Genomic DNA, 5,623 nt, shown 5'->3' on the forward strand with positions numbered 1-5,623 from the left:
GCTCACAGCTCTACAGTTTCTCACCGCGGCGACAAAGTTCTATCTCAGTGAGCTCCGCTGCTCCGGGCGGTTTTTCCGATGCAGAGGTTAACCTACTGTTGCATGTATGCAACACTCCTTACATTTTTAAGCAGCTCGTGTTCTGCTTGCTAGCACTATGTTTGATCTAGCCACCAATTAGAAAGAGTGAGATTTCAGGTGGAGAGAACAGACTGGAGCAGCTCATGAGATGCAACTGTACAGATTGCTCTAGGGAGAATTTAATCAGAAGAGAGATGGGAATATATCCAATTGGGAGAGAACAAGGCAGCAGCCGATAGGAGGATAGAAAGAGACAGGGGATGAAGGGTAATTCATGGGCTTGGTCCAATTTTTTTAGCTTAATTGCCACGAAAGACTAATTCCATGCTCCAATGGTAAGCCCTAATTAGTTATTTGTTGCAAACTAGATTGATGAATTGAACAGATTCATGCTAAGTATTGATCTAGGGATTTGTTGTCTAGGCCTGTAAAATTAACTATACGACGTGTGATCAAACAGTGCGAAATCTCAAATTAAGGCAATGGTAAAAGTTGCGGGATTCATGTGGCTGCATGAGCTCGTGCCCGAGATAGACTTACACAGCAGGAATGAAGGCAACCAGTTGGTCTGTGTGCTCGCCAGCTTTTTTTATGGGTTTGTGCTCACTAGCTAGATGCGCGAGGTCATCTTCGAGGCTGAGGATGCCCACAGCCACGACTGGTGTCAGTCCACCACCAAGTTCTTCCTTAAATTCAGCATACAGATTTATGTCCGTTGCATCCTCTCCGGGAAGATCAGGGTCTGCAAGTAAAACACCGACAGTGGAAGTGCTATCACGTGGACGGATTCTCCCGCCATTTTCTCTGCTTCGCCAAAATTGGTAATCAATCAATCTTTGCAAAGAATGCAAGCACATTATCAATGGAAAGTAATTTCTAAGGGGAATAATCAATCCTGCACCAATGACAGACGTTTTCTTTCTGAAAGTTTTTGCATGTCATCTGCATGGCAGTGGTTAGATTTTGAAAATTGGAAGTTAAATGTATTCAGCGCCCGAATAAGGGATACACAATCATGTGATATTCGGCCAACTGGAGGTTTGTGTATTAAACCGGTATTTTGATCTTTGGAGTACAACATATTATGCTTGCATTCTTCAGATATTTGTTTCTCTTCTAGATAGGCGTGCACACATATATATCTTTTATAAATATAGGGTTGTAATTTTTTCTTCTTGCTTTTTATGTACGTAAAACACACAAGTCACTTTGAACGGTTTCACAAGGATGTAAATTGACAAATTGTTGCTTTATTATGAGATGGTCCTAAACACAATTATGTGTTGATATATTTTTTGTCAGTACCACTATTAATTTCTGCATTTGGACATAGGAAATTTAGCTTTGTTTTCATGGCAGTAGGCGGTATCTAATAACGTAAGCAACACTCTTATCCTTCCTTTGGATCTTAAATCAAATGAATCGTGTGAATATCCTATGTCTTTCTTAATTCCATGGAGAATCGCATAATTGGTGTTATTTTAAGGTGGGTTTGACAATTTAGCCATTTTGAGATGGTACACATGAACACATTATATTGGTGTGACAGGCTACTCCGCTATGTAGCAAGGTCATGTAGGACTCTAATGTGTGTGTTTTTTTGCATCTTCAAAAGCACTATTATGATTTTTCTTTTGAATTGCAAACATAAAATTCCCATCATTTGAAACTACCATATTGTTTCACTTACACATCTTCTAATGATTTTTTTATAGTTTCAAGGAATTAATCAATTTATTATGTATCGAGGTACGTTAATCGTGTAAATCAATTTTTCTCTCTCTATCTCTCTCTCCAAAATTCTAACTGTGTCCAGTTCCTCATATTTCATTTGTGCTAACAAAGGTCACTGTTGCTACCAGATGCTTGACCATCATGATGTATTCTTATCAAGTGTTCATAAGGTATTAGTTTTGGAGTTCTAAATTTTTATCAAGGCCTATATCTTCTACTCTTCTGCATACTACTTAATAATGAAATTTCTAGGTCATTAGTCAATACTACCAAAAAAGGTATGCATATATTAAATATTTTTGGGAATATAAGCATATGCAAAGTTATGAAATCTATACATTATAAGGAGAAGTTTGATAAAATGGTAATTAGTTACTACAAGATGAAAATATATCATCTTTTAAGTAAAATAGTATAATTCATCTTTGTCATACATATGCACAATATAAAGAATACTTTGCTTTGATATTTTATATTCAGAACATAAATGTTCAAAAAACATTATAAAATTATGAGATTATGATACTGTTTTCATGAAAATTCCATGTTACTATGTATTATTATTCGGCTATTTTGGAAACTTTTATATATATTAATAGTCAAAGTAAGAGGAGTTTACAAGCAGGATTTATATGTGCCGTCCATTTACTATGTCTCATAAAAATTATGCTATTCTATACTTCGAATTTTAAAAATGCATTAACATATATCACTTAAGATATATTAGCATATGTGAAAAATATTTACATCTATGTAAATCAAATTGCTCAACTATCCAAAATTTGTGTTGTTTAAACATATTTTAAACAGTTACGTCTGTAAATGGTCATGCCCTCTCCATAATAAAATAAGTATGGTGCTTGGAAGCTCCATATGCTTTCCAAATGAAACGAACAAATATATGATTTGGGCAATTGTTTAAGCGTAGTTGCATCATCATTACTGAACTTTTGAGCGGTATAATGTGATACTATGTTATTGAAAACATATTTGTTTGGTGGCATTAGATTATGATTTCATCGAACTTATATACGCACCTTTTTTGTCCAAATCTCTGTGTTTTCAAATATATACGCTTCACAAACATCATAAGTATAGTGGCTCATATCATAAAACCATTTTGTTCAGAATATAGATTGAAACAAGAACTTAGTTAACCGGTCCGTGCGAATGCACGGGTTGACGACTAGTATTCATAATATTGAAGCCAAAAGATGCAAAGTTAATAATGATAGTGCAACTTATTTGTGGCACTACCATTTAGGTCATATTGGTGTAAAGCGCATGAAGAAACTCCATGCTGATGGGCTTTTGGAATCACTTGATTATGAATCAGTTGATGCTTGTGAACCATGCCTCATAGGCAAGATGACTAAGACTCCGTTCTCCAGAACAATGGAGCGAGCAACTGACTTATTAGAAATAATACATACTGATGTATGCGGTCTGATGAGTGTTGAGAATCGTGGTGGGTATCGTTATTTTCTGACCTTCACAGATGATTTGAGCAGATATGGGTATATCTACTTGATGAAACTTAAGTTTGAAACATTTGAAAAGTTCAAAGAATTTTAGAGTGAAGTGGAAAATCATCGTAACAAGAAAATAAAGTTTCTACGATCTGATCGTGGAGGAGAATATTTGAGTTACGAGTTTGGTCTTCATTTGAAACAATGCAGGATAGTTTCGCAACTCATGCCACCTAGAACACCACAGCGTAATGGTGTGTTCGAACATCGTAATCACACTTTACTAGATATGGTGCGATCTATGATGTCTCTTACTGATTTACCGCTATCGCTTTGGGGTTATGCATTACAGACAGTTGAATTAACGTTAAATAGGGCACCATCTAAATCCGTTGAGATAACACCGTATGAACTATGGTTTGGCAAGAAACCAAAGCTGTCATTTCTTAAAGTTTGGAGTTACGATGCTTATGTGAAAAAGTTTCAAACTGATAAGCTTGAACCCAAATCGGAGTAGTGCATCTTCATAGGATACCCAAAAGAAATTGTTGGGTACACCTTCTATCACAGATCCGAAGGCAAGATATTTTGTTGCTAAAAGTGGATCCTTTCTAGAGAAGAAGTTTCTCTCGAAAGAAGTGAGTGGGAGGAATGTAGAACATGATAAGGTGATTGTACCTTCACCCGAATTGGAAAGTAGTTCATCACAGAAATCAGTTCTAGTGATCTCTACACCAATTAGTGAGGAAGATAATGATGATGATCATGAAACTTCAGATCAAGTTACTACCGAACCTCGTAGGACAACCAGAGTATGGTCCGCACCAGAGTGGTACGGTAATCCTTTCTGGAAATCATGTTACTTGACCATGACAAACCTACGAACTATGAGGAAGCGATGATGAGCCCAGATTCTGCAAAATGGCTTGAGGCCATGAAATCTGAGATGGGATCCATGTATGAGAACAAAGTGTGGACTTTGATTGACTTGCCCAATGATTGGTGAGTCATTAAGAATAAATGGATCTTCAAGAGGAAGACGGACGCTAATAGTAGTGTTACTGTATACAAAGCTCGACTTGTTGCAAAAGGTTTTCTACAAGTTCAAGGGGTTGACTACGTTGAGACTTTCTCACCCGTAGCGATGCTTAAGTCTGTCTGAATCATGTTAGTAGTTGCCGCATTTTATGAAATCTGGCAAATGGGTGTCAAAACTGCATTCCTTAATGGATTTCTTAAAGAAGAGTTGTATATGATGCAACCAGAAGGTTTTTTCAATCCTAAAGCTGCTAACAAAATGAGCAAGCTCCAGCGATCCATCTATAGACTGGTGCAAGCATCTTGGAGTTGGAATATATGCTTTGATAAAGTGATCAAAACATATGGTGTTATACAGACTTGCGGTGAAGCCTATATTTACAAGAAAGTGAGTGGGAGCACTACAACATTTCTGATAAGTATATGAGAATGACATATTGTTCATTAGAAATAATGTAGAATTTTCTAGAAAGCATAAAGGAGTGTTCGAAAAGAATTTTTCAAAGAAAGACCTCGATGAAGCTGCTTACACATTGAGCATCAAGATCTATAGAGATAGATCAAGACACTTGATAAGTTTTTTCAATGAGTACATACCTTGACAAGATTTTGAAGTAGTTCAAAATGGAATAGTCAAAGAAGGAGTTCTTGCCTGTGTTGCAAGGTGTGAAGTTGAGTAAAGACTCAAAACCCGACCACGACATAAAATAGAAAGAGAATGAAAAGTCATTCCCTATGCCTCAGTCATAGGTTCTACAAAGTATGCTATGCTGTGTACCAGATCTATTATGTACCTCACCACAAGTTTGCGTAACAGCCTCGATTTTGGCCCTTTTCTTTTTCTTTTGATTTATTGGTTTTTGCTCTATTTTTCTTTTTGGAGTGGTTCTGTGGCCTTGCCACCTGGGAAATCATCTTCATTTCCTCTCCCAAGTGGATCATCATTCTCAAAACCTTGCCAAGATCATGTCACTCCACTGCTTGACCAAACCCTAAAATCTTTTTCTAGGAAATATTCCTTTTTCTATTAAAGGAATAACCATGTCTACCCTAGGTTATGAAGCAACCTATATTTCTGTTCATCCTAAAATTCCCAGATAATTCTCATAATTCCTTTGGGTCATATGTTACTAAAATATGCCCAAACTTTCTTGTCCTAGCCCAAGAATAATTCTCCAAAAAATTATTCTTCATTTATGTCCAGTGTGGCTTTCTGTGAAGGAAGTGCCACATATCCTTTCCTGATTGCTCCCAAACCTTTTGGGCATTTTCTCATGTCCAAATAATTGCCTCATGCCAAA

Source organism: Triticum urartu, chromosome 7A, assembly GCF_056163025.1.
Source record: "Triticum urartu cultivar PI428250 chromosome 7A, HENAU_Tu73, whole genome shotgun sequence".
NCBI classification, from domain to species: Eukaryota; Viridiplantae; Streptophyta; class Magnoliopsida; order Poales; family Poaceae; genus Triticum; species Triticum urartu.